Source organism: Chiloscyllium punctatum, chromosome 9, assembly GCF_047496795.1.
Source record: "Chiloscyllium punctatum isolate Juve2018m chromosome 9, sChiPun1.3, whole genome shotgun sequence".
Lineage (NCBI taxonomy): Eukaryota > Metazoa > Chordata > Chondrichthyes > Orectolobiformes > Hemiscylliidae > Chiloscyllium > Chiloscyllium punctatum.
Genome location: NC_092747.1, coordinates 55,526,798 through 55,548,493, shown reverse-complemented (window position 1 = coordinate 55,548,493; position 21,696 = coordinate 55,526,798). Strand labels below are relative to the sequence as shown.

The 21,696-nt window shown below is 40.8% G+C and overlaps 1 protein-coding gene across 1 annotated transcript in view; it reads left to right on the top strand.

Moving 5' to 3' along the window:
- The window catches only part of gpr45 (G protein-coupled receptor 45), an 86,270-nt gene that overhangs the window by 53,548 nt on the left and 11,026 nt on the right, over positions 1-21,696 (top strand). The window lies entirely within an intron of this gene.

The window sequence follows — 21,696 nt, the reverse complement described above, 5'->3', positions numbered from 1 at the left end:
GTCTTTCTCTTTGTCTGTTGATGGCCTTTTTGGTTGAAAACCAGGCTTCCAAGAACTCTCTTGTATGTCTTTGGTTGGCCTGTCTTAGGATAGTAACTTTGTCATAGTTGAATTGGTGGCCCTCTTGGTCTTTGTTTACAGAGAGGGGGAAGAGTGGGTTATGTCTTTTGGTGGCCAGTTAGTGTTTGTGACGTTGGATGGCTAATTTTCTACTACATTGTCCGATGTAGTGTTGCAGTAGTTGCAAGGGATTTTTCATACCACATTGGCCCTGCATGCTGTGGATATGGGGTCCCTAGTCCTGGTAAGTAGCTGGCATAGTGTGGCTGTTGGTTGGAGTGCCACCATAATACCTAGTGGTCATATCCAACAGGACCCCTGGAGAGATTTGAGTTTAAAACCAACCTGGTAACTTCTGGCATTAGTTCTGTGACTCAGCTGAACGTACAGTGAATAATATAAATGTTTAATAAATGGATTTAAAAACACTATTTGATAAGATGCTCCACAAAATACAAGTTATAAGAATTAACATGAATGGCATTAAGCAAAATTTAGTGCATGGATAAATGGATTGCTGGCGAGCAGAGTGAATTAGTCAGATGTAGGTAGTACTGTGACCCAGGGTATTTTCTGAGGCTATTTCTATTTTTTATTTTATAAAAGTGATTTAGACATTTAGCAGGAGTAATTGAAGTTTGCTAATGATACAAAATTAGGGGACTTGGGGGAAGTTGTGCTGAGGAACAAAAGCAAAGGATAGCAGGTAGCGGATAGGATGCGATGCATGTAGAGAATTATTACGAGGTGGCCAGCTTTACAGCAAGTGACTGCAGTGCTCAGGTCAAAAGTGGAATTATAATGGGAATTGAATCATTTAAATGGGAAAGACTTTCTTTAAAAAACTGAGGAAATGGCTAAAAAGAAGGAGCAGATAGTTATGGTTGAATACCAAATGCCAGTACAGGCATGATGGACCTATTGTCATTTTTGAGTTGTTAATCAATTGATTCAATCCCATTCCCAATTATTTGCTCAGGTTTACTCTGATATTCTGTAACTTCCATATTTAGCTTGACCCAGAAAAGATCTTTAATCCTACATCCAATCCACCACAAAAACCACTCACTTTCACAATATTGCTTCGTTCTGCCCCTTATTGCTGAAACTCTCATGCATGTCTTTAAACTATTGTCCTTGACTTCCCATGCACTATTGCTTGCCTTTTGGATTTCATTCTGCTCAAACTATAATGTAGCCAACCTTGTATTTCCTGTTCTAATCCTCTTTCCCCTTTCAGTCCAGTTCGAACACCCTCCATTTATTCCTTGGATGTATTTTTAACTTCCACAGAAGAATGAACTAGGGTCAGATGAAATGTAAAATATTTAAATGACAAAGCTGACCCCTAAGTTGTCCACATTTGGCTTTCACACCGCTAAGGCAGGAAGTAAACTGCTAACCCCACTCTTGTGAAGATTAGACACCTGCCAACATCTGCCCCTACATTCTGCCATGCACACAATCTAAGATCAGACCTCTTTCTTCATAGGATCGAGGTTAGATCTCCAATCTCCTGCAGATTGAGGGGTTTGGTCCACTCTCAATAGTACAGTGGAATTGGATAACCTCTCTCTTCCTCCCATGATACCATTCAGAAGAAAGATTTGGAGCACAATGCACTCCCAACCCACCACTTGCAGAGAAGCAGACACCTGCTCTTGCAACTGTGATGTCACCCAGAATGTTCCCCATTCAATAGCAAGTTGAGCCCAGTTAGAGAATCATAGGTTTCCTACAGTGTGGAAGCAGGAATTTGGCCCATCAACTCCACACTGACCCTACTGAGTCCCACCCAGATCCACCCCTCTATCCCTTCCCTGTAACCCTGCATTTCCCATGGCTAATCCACCTAGCCTGCATATCATGGGAAATTGAGCATGGCCAATCTACTTAACCTGCACCTTTGGGATTGTGGAGGACACAGAAGCACCCATAGAAAACCCATGCAGACACGGGGAGAAGGTGCAAACTCCACCCAAGGGTAGAATCGAATCCGGATCCCTGATGCTGTGAGGCAGCAGTGCTAATCACTGAGCCACCATACTGCCCAAGGTACTGCCCAATCCTGTCAAGATAAAATGTCATGGCTTGCCACTATACAAAGATCAATTCCCCTCCCCTACGACACCCAGATAGTCATCCCCAATGTACAGAACTTGAACCACAGGGACCTTTTTGTCTTCTAAATGAATTCAAAATTGCAACACTCACTGTAAAAGATTTTTGAATTTTTCCCTACCTAATTCTGTCACCAGGTATGTGCAGGCTAGATGAATTAGCCATGGTAAGTGAGGGATTACAGGGACAGGGTGGTCTAAATGGGAAGCTGTTCAGAGGGTTGGTGCAGATTCAATGGGCTGAATAGCTTCTTATGTACATGACGGGGATTCTATGATTCTACCTCCTCTACTTCTAAGTGTCAGCATACACTGTTCCTAATTATAACTCTGGGCTGCATTACATCCTGTTTTCCCTTTGTTTTACCTTTAGTCAGATAGCGTTTGGTTATCTTAGATGATATTTTGGAACTCTTACTGTTAAGGTCTCCACCTTGCAATTTCTCTTCCAGCTTTCAAAAGGCTCCTCGTAATTAATCACTTTGATCTTGTCTTTCAATATATCCTCCAATGCTTCTTCTCATCTCATGAGATAGTCTTTTCACTTTAGGATGCTTTCCAAATTTAAAGTCAGCTTTGAAACAGCTTAAATCAAAACAGAAAATGCTGGAGAAACTCAGCAAGACTAGCAACATCTGAGGAGTCCAGCATGACTTTTATTTGGAACTGCTACTTAACTTGATTGATTATTCTCAGGCTTGGGGCCATATTTTCAATTATGGGTGGTTGGGTCCTGCTATGGATACACTCTGACACCTATGGTCATAGAGGTCATTTCAGGATCTCAAAGCTTCAAAGACAGGTTGAGATTTTAAACTTGTTGGTAGTGGGAAAGGCATGGAGGACCAGCTCACAACAACGAATGCCCCATGAAATGCTTTGGGAACTGGTCAGGGGACCTATGTGATAAGGAATGCAGTTTTTATTGTTTATTTTGTGAACCTGACCAGTGATGTTAGTATGCTGGTATCAGGAATGTGGTAGAATAGAGTAAAACTCCTTGTTCCATCTGCTGTCAAACTTGCAGATCATTTGAGTCTGAATGTATACATACTTCTGTTTAGCCCCTTCACCATCATTCTGAAAAATTTGCCCTTCTGCCCATCTGGCAATCTGCCAGTTGTCGTCAGCAATTCACCAGCAGACCCCCGTCATGGCTGCCATCTGCCTTTGCAACTGGCACCAGGCAGGCAGCCAAAACCTCTTGGGGCCATTGGTGCCACTAATTGGGTTCAAAGTTGGCTTCCCATCCAGTTAGCGCATTTACGTGGAAAAACCGCATCACTAAAGCTACATTGCAGAGACACAGGGTAAGGGCACAGTATTCATCCAGTCGTAGAATTTCTGAAAATCCAGACAAAAATCCAAAAGAACTGCGAATGCTGGAAATTTGAAATGACAACAAATTGCTGGAAAATTGCAGCAGGTCTGGCAGCACTTCTGGAGAGAAACCAGAGTTAACATTTCTGGTCCAGTGACTCTTCTTCAGAACTGATAGTGGCTAGGAAAAGGATGGGGTATGGTAGAGTAAATGATAGGTGAAGATAGAGCCCAAAGAGAGAGAGAAAAAGGGTTGGACAGACAAAGGAGTGGGTTAAAAGTCGATCTGGGAAATGAGTAGCTGCTAATGAGGACAATTAGTGGCTGACAATATGAAGTGTGTGGTAGCAATCAGTGTAATAACAAGACCTGGATGTGTGTATATGGAGGAGGATATGGGAGAAAATGCTGACACGCTAAAATTGTTGAACTCCATATTCAGTCCAGAATGTGGTTTCCCAAGCAGAAAATGAAGGGCTGTTCTTCCAGCTTGAGCTGAGCTTCACTGGAGCACTGTGGTAAGTCTGAGACAGGCCAAGGAGCACAGGGTGTGTTGAAGTGGCAAGCAACTGGAACATAGGTGCTCTGCAAAATAGTCACCCAGTCTGTGTTTCGTTTCCCCAGTGCAGTGAGCAGTGAATGCTGGAGACCAGATTGTGTGAAATGCAAGTAAAGTGCTGCTTCACCTGGAAGGTGGGTTTGGGCCCTTGGATACTGAGGAGGGAAGAGCAAGATAGAGTCATAGAGATGTACAGCATGGAAACAGACCCTGCAGTCCAACTTGTCCATGCCGATCAGATATCCTAACCTAATCTAGTTTAGTTGGGGAACACTTCAGTGGTCCAGGACTTTCAGCCTTGGACCTTTGGGTGACCATCCTCCAAGGTGGACTTCGGGACAGGCAGCAGAGAAAAGTGGCTGAGCAGAGGCTGATAGCTAAGTTCGGTATCCATAGGGAGGGCCTCAATCGGGATCTTGGGTTCATGTCACATTACAGGTGACCACCATTGCACTATACATACACACACACTCTCACACACACACAGGCACTCCTAGACACTCGGACACGTGGACACTCGGACACGTGGACACTCGGACACTCGGACACGCGGACACTCGGACACGCGGACACTCGGACACGCGGATACTCGGACACGCGGACACTCGGACACGCGGATACATGGACACGCGGATACACGGACGCACGGACGCACGGACGCACGGACACACGGACACACGGACACACAGACGCGCACACAGCCACCCACACACACCCTTACAGACACACACACTCCCACACTCACACATGCACCCCCTCACAGACTTGAGACACTCTGCACTCACTACACACACACACATACACTTTCTCACACTCACAACCCCCAACCCAGACAGACAGACACACACACACACAGACAAAGATCCACATGCACACATATATTTTGTGGGGTGAATTTGTACTTTCAGGGTTACATTGTACTTTGCTCAAAAACTGCATACATTCATGTAGAACTCTGAGCTCAAAAACTGCATGAATTTATGTAAAACTCTGTTATCTCACTTGTTAGATTAGAATTTAAGCATCATGGCATAGACAGAGAACACAGGGGGCCAACACCTTCAACATATTGCCTAGCTATCACCATTGTTAACAGTTAACCCGAGAATGCAACATTTTAATTAAAAAAAGTTTTGTGATTTACACATGAAAGAAGTGAAGCTATCACTGTATTCTAACAGATGAAAGGCTTAACAGACAATCAATTTTTCAATGTATAATTTCAGTTACATCACACTGTAAATTTTTGCTATAAATTCTGTGTTACGATTGAGCCCTCCACTATCACCTGATGAAGGAGAGTCGCTCCGAAAGCTAGTGTGCTTCCAGTTAAACCTGTTGGACTATAACCTGGTGTTGTGTGATTTTTAACTTAATCTAGTCAAATTTACCAGCACTTAGCCCATATCTGTTTAAACCCTCCGTATTCATGTAGCCATCCAGATACCTTTTAAATGTTGTAATTGTATCAGCCTCCACCAATTCCTCTGGTAGCTCACTTCATACATGCACTACATTCTGAGTGAAAAAGTTGACCCTTAGATCCCTTTTATATCTTTTCCCTCTCACTCTAAACCCATGCCCTCTTGTTCTGGATTCGTCCACTTCAGGGAAAAGACTTTGTCTATTTACCCTATTCATGCTCCTCAAGATTTTATAAACTTTTATAAGGTCACCCCTCAGCCTCCAATGCTCCAGGGAAAACACGTTTCCCAGCACAGTGGTGTGTGTGTGGAGGGATGTGTTGGGAGTGAAGGAGGAGTGGGACCAGGGTGCCCTGGAGGGAATAGTCCCTGCGGAAGGCTGACAAGGGAGGAGAGGGAACTATGTGTCTGGTGGTGGCATCAAGCTGAAAGTGGTGGAAATGACGGTTAATGATCCTCTGGGTGTGGATGTTGGTGAAGACAGGGGATCCCTATTGTTGTTGTGGAAGGCAAGAGAGGGGTGAGGGCCAAAGTATGGGAGATGGGTTGGAATTAGCTGAGGGCCCTGTCAACCACAGTGCTAGGGATTCCTCGGTTGAAGAAGAAGGTGGACATTTAGCACGCTCCCTTGTCGAAGTTGGCATCATCAAAACAGACATGATGGAAATGGAGGAACTGGGATAATGGAGTGGAGTCTTTACAGGAAGCAGTGTGTGAGAATGTATAGTCAAGGTAACTGTGGGAGTCAGCGGGTTTATAGTGGATATTGGTGGCCAGCCTATCTCCAGAAATTGCAACAGAGATGTCAAGGAAGGGATGGAAGGAGTCAGAGCTGAACCAGACGAAGGTGAGATTGGGGTGGAAATCGAAAGTGAAATTGATAAACTTTTCCAATTCCCAATGAGAGAGGGAGGCAGCACTAATGATATCATCGATATACTGGAGAAAGAGTCATGAGTGGGAATTAGAATAGGACTGGCACAAGGAATGTTCCACGTACTCCACGAAGAGACAGGCAGAACTGGTGTCCGTGTGGATACCAATGGCAAACCTTTTGACTTGAAGAAAGTGAGATGAGTTAAAAGAGAGGTTGTTCGGGGTGAGGACCAACTCAGCCAAGTAGAGGAGGGCAGTGATTGATGGGGACAGTTCAGGCATTTTTTTCCAGGAAAAAGCAGAGAGCCCTGAGACCATCCTGGTCAGAGAAGGATATGTAAAGGATGCTGAATCTGATGTAAAGTGTCAGAGGAATCACGGATGTAAGTAGGAAGGAATCAAATAAGGGGAGAATACATAAGGAGAGAGGTAGGAAGAGAGGAGTTCTTTGGGGTGAAGATCTGGACCCCTTTGTTGGGTGGGGAGGAGGTGGGTGGCGGGATTTCTTTGTTCCACGATCGGTCAATAAACACTAGCAATCGGTTTGGTTCTTTAAGATTTCACACTTTATTCAATCGCAGCCGGGCACAGGTTGTCCAGTAATATAGAGGTTAAACACCTCCGTGTTCCTCAGAGAAACTGCGCACATGGCTTAAAACAAAGAAATTTTTATACTTTTCCTAAACAGAGGTATAATCATAGAGCACATTCAAACAATTACCAATCAATTTTAATGAAATGGTTTCATTGACAGCAACTTAACCCAATGATATTTCCTGAGAACCAACCGTGTTTTCCAAAACTTAGCCCATTCTTATCTCATGAGCCGAGTTTTTGCACCTGCACTTGAAGGTCAGTTAGGATGGCCAGTAGTGTCTTATCTAGTCTAGTTATTTCTATGCTGTAAAGGAAGCATTGTTTGCTAATCTTTGTTGAGAGATCTCAGGGCCAGGAGCAGGCAGAACAGTATTGTTGGTGGATTTTGGGAAAGAGGTAAAAGCGGGCTGTGCGGGATTGGCGGACTGTCAGCTTGGAGGCAGTGGCAAGGAGATGACCAGACAAAATAAAGTTAGTGACCATTGCGTATACAATGGCCTGATGTTCTATGATGATGACATGGTCCAGTGGGAGATAGGAGGAGATATCTGAGAGCTGGAGCTCAGCCTCTGCAATGTTGAAGTCAGTCCGCCAGACAACAACAGCACCACTCTTGTCAGCAGGCTTAATTACAAAGTCAGGATTGGATACACGATGGATCAGTGATTGGCACTGCTGCCTCACAGCAGCAGGGACCCAGGTTCGATTCCAGCCTTGGGTGACTGTGTGTCTGGAGTTTGCACATTCTCCCTGTGTCTGTGTGAGTTTGCTCACACAGTCCAAAGATGTGCAGGCAAGGTGAATTGGCCATGCTAAATTGCCCATTGTGATCATGGATCTGTAAGTTAGGTGTATTAGTCAGGGGAAATTTAAAGTAATATATTAGAGAAATGGGTCTGGGTGCGATGCTCTTTGGAGGGTTGGAGTGGACTTGTTGGGCCAAATGGCCTGTTTCCACACTGTAAGATTCTATGATATCTGAGAGCATGGAGTTCAGTTAGTTCATGGGGAGATAGGTTGGAATGGGTGAGGGGGGAGAGAATTTGAGGTGACCAATGTCACATCAACTGTTCTAAATGAACAGGTCGGGTGCGGGTAAATCCCTACAGTTAGGAAGTAGGCCGTTGGGCCTATTGAGTCCACACTGACCCTCTGCAAAGCATCCCACCCAGACCTTCCCTATCCCTGTAACCTTGCACTTCCCATGGCTAATCCAACTAGCCTGCACATTCCTGGACACTGTGGGAAATTTGGCATGGCAAATCTGCCTGTCCTGCACATCTCTGGACAGAGGGAGGGCTGCAGATGAAGGGAGAGTGTTGGATGTGGGTGAAGGGGTCTATGAGGCAGAGAGAGGACTCTTGTCCAAAGAAATGGGCACAAGGCTGGGGAGTTTGTGTTGAAAACCCAGCCCTAAGACTCTGAGAATGCAGAATAATGTGAAATCAAATTAAGTAGAGATCACTGGCTGTCTGTCGAGTAGATTTCTGTCTGGATACATGTGCATAGTTATTTGGCATAATTGATCCTATACATCTGAATCTTGTATCTCAATATCTAATGGCAGACACTGGCTAAGGACAGTATATATGCAGCATATTTAGTACGGTGGGCTTATGGAGATTTGAGTTGGTAAGTTTCTTTTACCATGTCCTTTCATATTCTGAACCTTTTACAAATCTTTGAAATAAAGACTTCAAGGAGAAAGTGAGGACTGCAGATGCTGGAGATCAGAGCTGAAAATGTGTTGCTGGAAAAGCGCAGCAGGTCAGGCAGCATCCAAGGAGCAGGAGAATCGACGATTTGGGCATCAGCCCTTCTTCAGGAATCTGAAATAAAGACCCCAGCCAATGTGCACTTCAGTGGTGAAGAAATGTTTGAACATTATTTTTAACTATTGAACAATTCTGAATTATTTATCAGATCTAACACAACATTCATCTCAATCAAAGGGTGCCTACTGTGACATTTCATGCTGCCATGGAAACTAAACGTGTTCCACAAGTTGAAATGTTTCATTGATCTGATTAAATAGGATGAGAGTGTCAGAATTTATTGTGGTGCTGTCTGAGATTGAAAACTCTTTCAGCTCAGTATACTGATTAAATTGGCTGTGTTTTTAAAAGAAAGAACTCAAGTAATTATAGCTGAGCTCATGATATGTTTTCAGCTTAGTGCATCAATACGTCTATTTATTCTGGAAATGTTATAATGGTTTCTGAATTTGGCATAAAACACACAATGACAACTGATTTGAATTCAGCAGTCAACTTAGAAAAAGCCATAAAGTTAAAATTATTCCTTGCTTCACCAAAGAAGATTGTTTTTACTGAACTATCTTTTGTAAATGAAAACTGAGTACTGCATTGGTTTACCAGCTTTCTCCCAATTTCTTCGTAAGAGAAAGTGCTGACAAGTTGGCCTTTGAATTGGATTTGGACTGATAAATAGAGCAAAGTGGTTGCTGACCCCATGCTGGCAAACAGCTGGATCCTTGGTGGTATTTTATTAGTGAAATACAATTCAGTATTGCTGCTGGGAAACCTGTCCAATTGAGAACAGCGACCCACCTCCCAGAGCTGTCTCTCCAATCACAGGGTTGGAAGCTAGACAGCTTTGGCAGAGTTAGGGTTAAAGATGGTTGTCGCTTGGTAATAGCGAGGAGTGGGCACCTTTTATGCTGCCGTGTTTTTGAAGACAAGGCAGTCCTTTTCTTTCTCCCCAAGTTTTGGTCAATCAGATAGGTCTCAATGATCAGTAAGGAAAATGCACCTTTCAGAGTCAATGCTGTAGCTGCAGGGGCAAAAAAACATTGCTGCCAGGAAGCTCCACTAAGTAACTATAAAGGAAGTTCACCACCCAGCAACCTACTGGGAGACCACTAACGTGAATCCTATATGTCTGAATTTTTTATCGCAATACCTAATGGCAGACACTGGCCAAGGACAGAATATGTGCAGCGTATTTAGTGCAGTGGGCTCATGGAGATTTGTTGGTGAGTTTCTATTACCATTTCTTTCATATTCTGAACATTTACGAATGTTTTACCAACATTTGCCTGGTATTCTCTCGCTGTTGTGACAGTCCCTTTAAATGCTGATGAAATGCCAATAAGAGGCCTTTAATTTGGAACTTAATTGTGGTGCTGAGATGCTGAGTGTTGGTAATATGGCACAGTGGTGGGAAATTGCCAATGTGGTGTCTTCAACTGCCACTTTCTCAGCATTTCTGCCTTTCAGCCTCACTCCAGAGGGCTGGTAAAATTCAACTCTAGATTGCAAGATGTCAATAATGGACTTTACAGTTGGCATCTCTTTCTTACACACATAGTACTTAGCAGAATCTACAAACAAAGATGGTTTCAATCACCTTTCAGGTTGTCACCTTCTCGAAATGCTCTATTTGGTACTAGAGGTCATTGGTAAAATGTTAATTTTTGATGACCTATAATCCAGTTCCCTGAGGTGAACAGCATTAAATTGTACCAGTTAAGGTCATCACTTCCTTTAATTTTATCGAAATGTCTTGTCTATTCTTGATGAGCAATCATTTTAGAACTACTGCAATGCAGTATGTCAAAGTTATCAGGTTAATTTGGCATAAGAAAATTAAAGAAAAAGTTCTTACATTTTAAACACATTGTGGTGCTGATCAATCTAAAATTTATAAGCAAATTGCAAACTATAGTTCTAACTCTTCAATTTATTGTCATTTATTTGCTATGTTGCCTTTACATCATTTAAAACTTTCTAATGTTTTATGATTGATTTATTGATTTAGAAATAAAAAAGATTTGATTTTAGAAACTAAAAACTATAACAGTTTGAAGTTAAATTCCTTACACTTCCTGATAAAGACTTCTACTCACATTGACACATTTAGGCCAAGGATGTATGCCTGATGTACAACATAAATTGAGCCCTTGTGACAAGCAGTGAGTCAGCACCTCCTTTTTTACAATTCAGTTTATTAATGAGCCAAGTAGATGATTATTCCACTTCATTTGAGGCTAGGTAGGGGTCAAACAGTTAAATTTAGTAAATTATCAATGTGACAGACCAAATGCAATTTAAGTTGCTAATGGAGAAACCTGATTATGGTACATATCTGCAGTGAATGATAATGAGACATCTTTTCAATATTTTATCAAATTGGCAGAGTAAAAAGATGAGGTATGAAGAGATTTTGTTAGTACTGCAAGGTTGCATTCTTTCACACAATGGCCAGCTTTAGTCTGTCCAGAAATGTTTATCTTGTAGGATAACTCCTGTGTTCTTTTTCTGGATTAAAACACACAACCACACTGTAAGTAATCTAATCTATCTAAAAAAAATAAAGCCCAGAAAGAGCTAACTGCTGCATTTTTTGATATTTCAGATCACTCCTAGACGACTCCCATGATGAGGGCCTGTAATTTTATTTTAGTTTTAAACAAGAGCTAAATAGTTTTTTTTATTAATTCTGAGGAAGTCTTTTTGTAAGGGTCAGAAACTTTTTCGGCATTCCCAAGAAATCATACACGGAAATTAAATGACTAAATGAGATAACAATAGGATGGTTGTTGAGATGTTTACTCACTTGAGCTTTTATGACCCAGAGATAAAGAAGCCAGAAGCAGTAACAGTCCAGCTGTGCTATTTTGTAGTCAAAATAATTGCTAAAAGCCCTGATCTTTTTTTCCTGAGAATTCAGTGAGAAAAGTCAAGAGTTAGCTTGTGTCTATGTCTCTGGGAAAGACAACAAGAATCAGACCAGGTGAATGTGCAGGAAATCACTGAAAGTAAGTACTTTAGATCAGTTGAGTTAGAGAATGAATAGTGAAGATAGGAGTGATATTCCACTGGATTTGAGTGTCTGTAAAGGATATCACTGAAAATAAAAGGGTTGAATTTTTGCTTTTTGTTTGACTTTTCCAAATTCTCTTACATTTTTCCTTTTTTGTGTAAAAAACTGAATTGTTCAAAGTACATTGGCAGCCTCATTTGAAAACGTTCAGTGACTGATCACCGCAGTAAATACATTGCAAACATAAAATATATGATCTATCAAACTGGGTTTCAGTCTGGGATCTGTCTTATCTGCTTTTACTGTCAGCTGGGAACTTCCAAAATGGGATCAAAATGCATTGAATGTAAGAGGGACTTATGTAGCTTTGAAGAAATGAGTTTATGGAGGAACAAACACACAAAATGCTGGAGAACCTCAGTGGGTCTGGCACCAACTGCGAAGAGAGAAAAAAGATCAAGGAATAAAATGAAAAGCTTGAATTCTAGAGTGAGAGAAAAACCAGGCTTCATTTGGCTGGAGAAAGTTTTAGAATAAAAGAATAAATAATAGATGGTACTTCAGAGGATGGTTCAGATTCCAAAGAGGGCCTTGATTCAATTAGAAATCTGTGTTTAGTGCCTATATTCACAGAAAATGGAGTTGAAAGACACCTGCCCTCATTTGAAAAGGTAACAGTGAAGTTGAAGTGGTTAAAAGATATTTGGACCTGAATGGTACAGCTATAAATGTGCACATCAGTTTGTGAGAAGAACAATGTACAGAACATGTAGTTATTGTTGGAAGAGCAATATTCAATGCTTCTCAGCTTGCTGCTGAAGCTTGAAACTTACTTAGATGAGCAAGTATTCAAAAATCCGCAAAGCAACAATTTTGGCAGATAATGGGGAAAATAGTCAAATGGGAACCAATAAGGAAATTGGTGGAATAGAAACTCTGGGATAGAAAGCATATTAGTTTCAGGGGACCAACAGAAAGATGCCAAAATAATAAGAGGAAGGCTAGAACTTAAAAATAATGGCAAGACATTAACAAACATTAGAAAAATGAGTATATTGAAGCTAATTGCTAGAAATTAAATGATAGAGAAATTGCAGTGATAGAAATACCTATGGAAGTTTAAGATAAGTGTGTATCTGGAAATAAAACAGTGACACAGTTGGAGCATGTTGCCTCAAAGCTGATGAGGAAGGAGTAGATGACTCGGGGCAGTCAAGCCTCGATTATTGAACATGCAAGTCAGCCCACTAGAGGTTCTGAATACTTATTGGTATTGCTTTACTCTTCAAAGACATAAAGCAATGAAGCTATTGGAAGACACTGGAAAAAGTCAGTCACTGAGGATCTCTGATGATTGAGTTTGCCTTCTAGAGGGGCTAATGTAGGAAAGAGATATTAATTGAAGGTACACAGGGGTTTCTAACCAATCTCACTTTATAGAGTTTGATTAAGGGTGGCATAGTAAGTGGAAAGGTTGTAACCAAGGTAATGCAATAAATTTTTATAAGAGGAATTGATGTTATCTTTGTGAATGACCTAACTGGTTCAGAAAAATTAGCCTTGCTGAGGGTATTGGACAGACAACACAAGTAAAAGTAGTTGAGACGCTATGGGAGGAACATGCTTGATTGTTTCTTGACTGCTGTTACTCGGTCATAGGCTCAAAGAATTAGACAGGAAGAAGAAGTATGCATGAAAAAGGATGATGGTGTGGAAATTCAGTTATCTATTATTGTTTTCAAAAACCTAGGGCAAAAGGATGAAGGGAGAGAGAATGAAGCTGACATGTTTAGCCCATATTCTTCGATAGAAATGCAACAGTCAGATCCTGAATTGAAAGAACTGTATCAAACAGCCTATGGAGGAGTTGAATCAGAGCAATACCTGAGTGTTATTATTTAAGAGACAAAGTGAGCAAATGGCAATCATCTCAACTACTAGCCCATGAGGTATATGCAGTAGTCCATCAGATGGAGGTTTCCTCTAAATATTGTAACAAACTTTTATGTGTAGCTCATGAAATCCCAATGTCAAGTCATTTAGATATTAGGAAAATATGCATCAAAATACTGAAACATTTCAATTGGCCAGCATTACACAAGGATGTGGTTACATTTTTCCAGTTGTGCTATACCTGTCACACAGTGGAGCAACCATCTAACCACGAATTAAACTTGTACCTTTAATTCCAAAACCAGCTTTCAAAAAGCTGTTTAGTGGGAAGTTAATAGACCATGTGAAATCCCTGCTTAAAACCAGGAATTGGTATTAATATCTTTAAGTCTTTAAGGATTTTCTGAAGCATTGATTTTGGGGAAATCTATGGCAAAATGGTCGTGGATAAATTAGTTTCTTTTTTTTTACAAGATACTGATTACCAAAGACATGAAATCAGATCAAAATTTAATTGGAAGTATTCAAAGAAGTAATCAATAGTTTGGGAATAAAACTCTTTACCACTTCAGGTTATCGTCCAGTCTCAGGACCAGTGGAAAGATGGCATCAAATGTTTAAGACCATAATTATAGCTGATCAGATGAAAACTGTACTTTACAATGGGGAAAGAAATAGGAAGCGAAATAGAAATACCTGAATTATTTAAGAATGAATCAGAAATTTAAAATGTGAGAGTCGACCCTTCATAAATCTGATTGGATAATGCACCCCTCCATGAAGAGAACAGGAAAATAGCTTTTGACTTTATTTGATGATCATGAAGGAGATGCATTACCCATAATCCAATATTCTTTTAGACTCAATACGGAAAAGTTAGCTCAGGAAGTGAAGAGTTAAAGCATATGATAAGCAATGACCTAAGTGAACTGAGTCATAGTAGCAGCGGCTTGCTTAATGCGATAGTGCTAAAAATTACAACAGTGTAATTACTATCACAAAGTCAATATGGGAACCAAGCACAGATTTGTATCAAATTCCATGAGTGAAGAATTGTATGAAGAGGTTTGAAGAGCCACAATTTATTACAAAAAATTACTTGTTTAAAGGATATATTGGCAAGCTCCATTGACTGAGACAGCCAAACAAATATAAATTTCTGTAACTTTGTTCACCATGAAGCCATATCATTTGGAATGAAAGTGCATTAGCAACCTTTCAGTGATTAACCAAAAAGACCATTGAAAGCTTATGCAATTGTGCTGTTTATATTGGTGACTGTTTATATTGATATTCAGCTGAGCATGGGAAAAACATTCACAGGACTTGAATTAACTTCTGATCAGTTGCAAATAGTCAATTTGATCATAAATTTTGCTAGAAATGAATTTCCCGAAGAAAAAGTGTTTAATTTGAAATACATGATGAAACAAAAGCATAAGTAAGGTTGAGACAAGTGAAAATAAGGACTATCTTGGAATTTCTCATACCTAAGATAAAATACAAATTTCTTTTGGCTTTTTGGTTATGTGGATTTTATCAGAAAGTAATTCCAAGTTACTGTACAGTAGTTGCTCCTTTGATGAGTTTATTAACAGAAATCAAGAAATTTGAAGAGATAAAAGCCTGTCAGAGTATATTTGATAACTTGAAAGCTATATTGATGAAAAGGTCAGTTTAGTAGCACCAAATTGCGATAAGTAATTTAATCTGTCAATGCCAGTGATTTTGGTATTGTACAGTGTTGCGGATTGTATGACCCATTATTTATTTTGCTTAAAAATTGAATTTGAGCCAACAGAACTATTGAACATATGCCAAGTAGGGATAATATTCGAAACAGAACTTTGTCAACAACAAATATTGGGAGGGAAATGTCAGGATTTACATGGACTTGTGTCAAATATAATTGTTGTGGAAATCCTTATCTGTTTACTATAATTCATTAATACAGTCAAAGTGAAATGCAAGACGGAGTAAAAAAAAATGTTAATACAAAATGAAGTTGCTAGATAAAGGTAGATTGTTTTCTCTGGGGAAGATGTGTTAAGGTTTATAATATATTCCTATTTGAGAACTTGGTTTCAAAAGTAGAGTTAAATTGATTTTTGGTTTTCAGTTCTGTGGAGGTCTTTTGTTCAGGGTTGGCAGGTCACTTTTGTCAGCAATGGGTCCATCAGCATTGCCAAGGAATCATGAGACTTAAATGACTAGCCAAGATACCTGGTGAGACAACTTTTCAAGTTTTTACTAAGCTGGGCTGTTATGACTGGAGAGAGACAGATGGAAAAGCCACAGACAGAAAGCAGGTTCTGTTTTGATCAAAGATCCGTATTACTGGATGTGCTGTTTAGAAGTCTCAGAGAAGTCATAGTAACTGGAAAAAGCCCTGAGATTTTTTTCCCATGATTTCAGTGTGAAAAATCAATGAGTTAACCAATATCTGCATGTTGGATATAGATAGAGAAGATCACATCTGATAAATGTGCAGAAAATCATTGAAAAGAAATGCTTATGACCATGTCAGTTGAGTAACAAATTTAAGAGTGAAAAATAGAAACGTTATTTACTAGGTTGAGTGTCTATAAACGATAATGTACAGATTTATTAGAAAGAAAACTTATGTGAATAGTACAATTGGCACATTGTAGATTTACTGATGTAACAGTCTTAACTCTGCCTTCTTGCAAAATAAAAAATGCAGTTAATACCCTATGCTCTCCATTTCCATAGCAATTGGTCCTCAGAATCAAAGGCATAATAACAAAATAAGATCTGTGTGAGGAAAACCTGGCAAGAGATCCTGGTGTCCCTTCCTCACATGAAGACAGGGCACTACCAGGAGAGACCCAGCTGGAGGAGAAACCACACACAGGTCCCTCGCAATTCTTCTTTCAGGACACTGTCGAGTTGGTTGTGTCCTCTACTTCCGCCTTAACCGCCCCACGTCAACCCTGAGAAGTTAACATCATAGAGGGTCCACTTGCATTTGGAAAGAAGGCCATTGATGTGTCTGGCCTGTCTACACATCAACGCTCCTGGAGGTCACCCAATCAAGCCTGTAGAACCAATGGACTCCACCACTGAGCAGGCTTCCTACACCCCAGCTGTGGAATGAGGGACTACACTGAGATCTAATGAAGGGGAGACTAAGAAGAAAACATATTGAGGGCACTTTGGTGGCTCATATGACAACATATGTTATTTGTTAATTTTCTGTAAATGGTACTGCTCTCACCTCTACACAGTCTCTCTGTAGCCCTAAATTCAACGGTAGCAGTGTGATGCCTAATGTCATGTCCACACAGGATGCTCATTGTCATACACTGGCCCCACTTGAAGCAAGGTCCACCAGACTATAGACAAATCCCCATCCCACATGACCCCTTCCCATCCATTCTCTATCTTATCACCTCTTACAGAAACTATTGCTGCTCTTCACAGTTGTCAATGCCCTTTGCCCCCCAGGCTGCAGCCCCCAATCTTAACCAACCCTCCGTCCCATGCAGTGAGCTCCTTTGTCCCTTGACTGACTGACTGTGGCCCAGCCCCTGAGCAACATAACCAGACAGCTAAGAAGTACCCAGACCCCTGACTGATGGCTGTGTGCTTCCTCCCCCATTATTAGCTGTGGACTGGCTGCTATGGAGACACATGACCAACTCCCCAGATTGCAGAGGCATCATCCCCCTGACTGAGAACACTGTGATTGAACCTTTGATTGTGGACAATTCCTGGTCATCTATCAGAGGGTACTCTTAACTTACTGTGCTAGAAGCCTGAGACTGTCAGGTTCCTCCATGGACTTGGATAAAGGCTATTATTTTGAGACATAACTGCTTGTTACACATGCAGTGTGCTTGATGCAGAAGTTGATGTGGAAGATTAACATAATATGCTGTTGTACAGCAAGGGATCCAGCCCCTTGAAATGGACCGCAAGATGAGCTGCCTGGTGGTAAGTGACCCTGGAAGGCATGGCATAGGGGACTGGTTTGGGTATATTGGTAGGTGTCATATGAGCAAGCAAGTAGCCCTGAGATGCAGACTGGTTCAATTCATGAACTGTGTGCCTGTCTGTGTGTACAAAGTGTTCTGGCTGTAGCCTTTTAACACTGGGAAAAAGTAAGGACTGCAGATGCTGAAGATCAGAGTCGAAAGGCAGAGCAGGAAAAGTCGATGTTTCGGGCATTAGCCCTCCATCGTCCTCAACAGCATAATGCTGCATTGTTTGCTTGTTTGGGGCATTTCTCCACCTGCACCTAATGTAGCAGTGTGCCACCCACGTTTATCTCCCATAATACCTATCACGCTGTCTGATTGCAGGAGGTAAACAGTGTGCAGTGGGGCAGAAATAGTCAAGGTAAATCGTGTGCTGCCTGTCATTCTGCTCCTCCTCCCTAATGAGGAGAGGGTCCTGATGCTGATCAGTCCGAGCAGGGCCTGGACTGGTATTGGAGGCTGACCTTGACTTACTGTGGAGAGCTCACCACATGCCCCCATCCAAGATCAAGGCCATGATCAAGCATCTTGGTGGTGTCTTGTGAGAATTTTGACTCACTGCTTGTGAAAAGCTTACAGGATGGAGAGAGATCATTTCAGCATTGAGGTAGACCTTGCCTTATTTGTTGCCTCATTCTGCTACACCACAGCCCACATCACACTGACCCCTATTTGGTTTTACTCTTTATTACTAAGGGCAACCTTTAGAATTGGTCCGGCTGTTAATCTTCATTATGTTAGGTAGTTGCCATATAAGGAGGCAATAATTATTTGACAAAGCTTTTTTAATTGGATCAGCATTTACTGACTAGCTTTTATGCTAGATGCTCTTGAGAAGGTGGCAATGAGTCTTCCTTTTGAATGACTATATTCTGTGTGCTGAAGGTACTTTTGATCAGTCTATTAACGTGTGTCCCAGGATTTTCATTTACAGCAACAATGAATTTAGTGATAATCACTCCATCGTTCTGTATTAAATTCATATATTTGGATTCATGGTTGTATGAATGGATGTTAAAACCTTTTAAAACAGACTTAAAAATACGATATGATGGCTTGAACTTAAAGGGCTGATATTCCTCTTTGTTACTTTTGAGAAGAAAATCTCTGTTCCATTGCAGCCTCCTGATACGATATGTCATCTTTGTCAAGAATGTTTATAAGCAATTTAATCAACATTGGTGAACTGTATTTAATGCCTAGGAAGAGAGATAGTTCACCTAATAGGCGTAAGGATTAATTAAATGATTTATTACAATGGAAGAGGATGTAAGTAATGTCCTATCAAATTTATGCCCCATGTGTATCATATGTAGTATTGCACAAAATAATTGCATGTTTGTGCTTCATTAGCCTTAAAGATATGAAAAACAAATAAAAATATTGGCTTGTTATCTTTTTGAACAAATCTAATTCTAACAGATACAGTTTATGGAAGTGGGAATTAGCATACAATTGTTTACTTATAAGGCTTTCCAAATGAATGTTTTGGTGTTGTAGGAGTTAGGATTTCAAGGTTGGATCTGTTTTTAAAAAAAACTCAATTTTTCTGCTCTCAGTGCCTTCTGATGAAACAAATTAAAGAAAATTAAATCGTCCATGCAGCAAAATGTCACTTCTCTCATTATCTCTATTGCATTTGGGAATGAATATTGTGAAACGATTAGTCTCATACTTGCAGAATGAAGAACTGTGATTTTTTTTCCTGCCTCAAATAACATGGGTGACTTGTGAATCTGTTAACATAAAAAAAAGGAGCAGGCCATTTATCCATTCAATATGATCATGGCTGATCCTCCGACTCAAGTGCTGAAAATGTGTTGCTGGAAAAGCGCAGCAGGTCAGGCAGCATCCAAGGAGCAGGAGAATCGACGTTTCGGGCATAAGCCATTCCTGAAGAAGGGCTTATGCCCGAAACGTCAATTCTCCTGCTCCTTGGATGCTGCCTGACCTGCTGCGCTTTTCCAGCAACACATTTTCAGCTCTGATCTCTGACATCTGCAGTCCTCACTTTCTCCTCCTCCGACTCAGTACCCACTTCCCACTTTCTTTGCATACCCTTTGATTTCTTTAGCCCTAAGAACTATATCTAACTCTTTTTTGAAAACATTTTAATGGTTTGGCCTCGGCTACCTTCTGTGCAAAGAATTCCAGAGGCTTAGTTCTCTCTGGGTGAAGAGATTTCTCCTCATCTCAGTCCTAAATGGCCTATTCTATTCCCTTAAATCCGTGATTCTGGACTCCTCAGTAATTGGGATAATCCAGCAATTATTCCTGACGAAGAGCTTATGCTCGAAACGTTGACCCTTATGCTCCTTGAATGTTGCCTGACCGGCTGTACTTTTCCAGCACCACACTCTTCAACTCTGATCTCCAGTAACTGCAGTCTTCATTTTCTCCCAGTGTTTATCCTGTCTAATCTGTTAGTATTTTATCGGGTTCTATGGGACAGTCCCTCATTCTTTGAAGCACCAGTGAATATAGTCCTAAATGATCCATTCCTGCTGGATAAATCAGTCCTGCATTTCCAGGAATCAGTCTGATAAAACTTTGTTGAACTCCATAGCCAGAATATCCTTCCTCAGGTAAGAACACCAAAACTGCATACATTACTCCAGGTGAGGTCTCGCCAAGGCCCTGTACAATTGCAGCAAGATATCCATGTGCTTGAATCTTCTTGCTATGTTCATACCTATCTATAGCCAATCTGATAATAGTCTGTCTCCCTGTTTTTGAGTCTAAAGTAGATGACCTCATATTTATCTACATTATACTGCATCTACCATGCATTTGCCCACACACTCAATTTTCCAAATCACACTGATGCATTTCTGCATCCTCCTCACAGCTCACTCAGTCTCACCCAGCTTTGTGTTATCTGCAAACTTGGCAATATGCATTTAGTTCCTTCATCTACTTATTAATTTGTAAACTTTTGGGGTCCAAGCACTGATTCGTGGTACCTCACTTGTCACTGCCTGCCTGTTCATCCCCATTCTTTGTTTACTGTCTGCCAAACAGTTCTCTATCTATGTCAGTACACTACCCCATTCTCCTAGTTTTACATGATAATCTCTTATGTAATACTTTATTGAAATACTTTTCAAAGTCCATGTCATCTGCATTCCTCTGGCTCCGTCTCTACTGGTTACATACTCTCAAAATTCCGGTAGATTTGTCAAATATGAATTTCCTTTTGTAAATCCATGCTGACTCTGTCCAATCCTGTTTTCCAAGTGCTCTGCTATTAGATGTATTACAATGAACCCTCACATTTTCCCAACTACTGATGTCAGGCTAACTGGTCTATAATTCTCTACTTTCTCGCTACCTCATTTTTTTAATATGATTATCCACCTTGCAAACCACTGAAAGATGACCATTGATTATCCACAATTTCTGGGGTTACTTTCTTAAATGCTCTGGGATATGGATTTTCAAGTCCTGGGATTTATCATCCTTTAATCCCATTAATTTTCCCAACACCATGCTCCTATTAATATTTATTTCCTTTAGTTTCTCCCTCTCACTAGACAGTGTGCTCTTCATTACTTTTGGGACATAATTTGTGCCCTCCTTTGTGGGCACAGAACCACAGTATTTATTTGATTGATCTGTCATATCTTTTTGTCCATTATAACTTCCCCTCTTTCTGACTAAAAGGGAGGAAGTAAGGTCTGCAGATTTTGGAGATCAGAGTTGAAAAGTGTGGTGCTGGAAAAGCACAGCCGGTTAAGCAGCATCCGAGGAGCAGGCAAATTGACAGGAATGGGATCAAGGGGTGATGAAGGGCTTAGGCCTGAAACAAATTCTCTTGCTCCTCAGATGCTGCCTGACCTGCTGTGCTTTTCCAGCACCACACTTTCCAATTCTGACTGAAAGGGAACAACATTTGTCTTTACTAGATTTCTTCTCTTCACATACCTGCAACAGGTTTTACATTTGGTTTGAATGTAACTCTCATATCACGGTTTCCAGCTGTCAATCACTTCCTCACTTCCTTTGTTCTGATTTTCTGAAATCTAAACTGCCGTGAGTCTTTAGGTCTGCTGGTTTTTTGG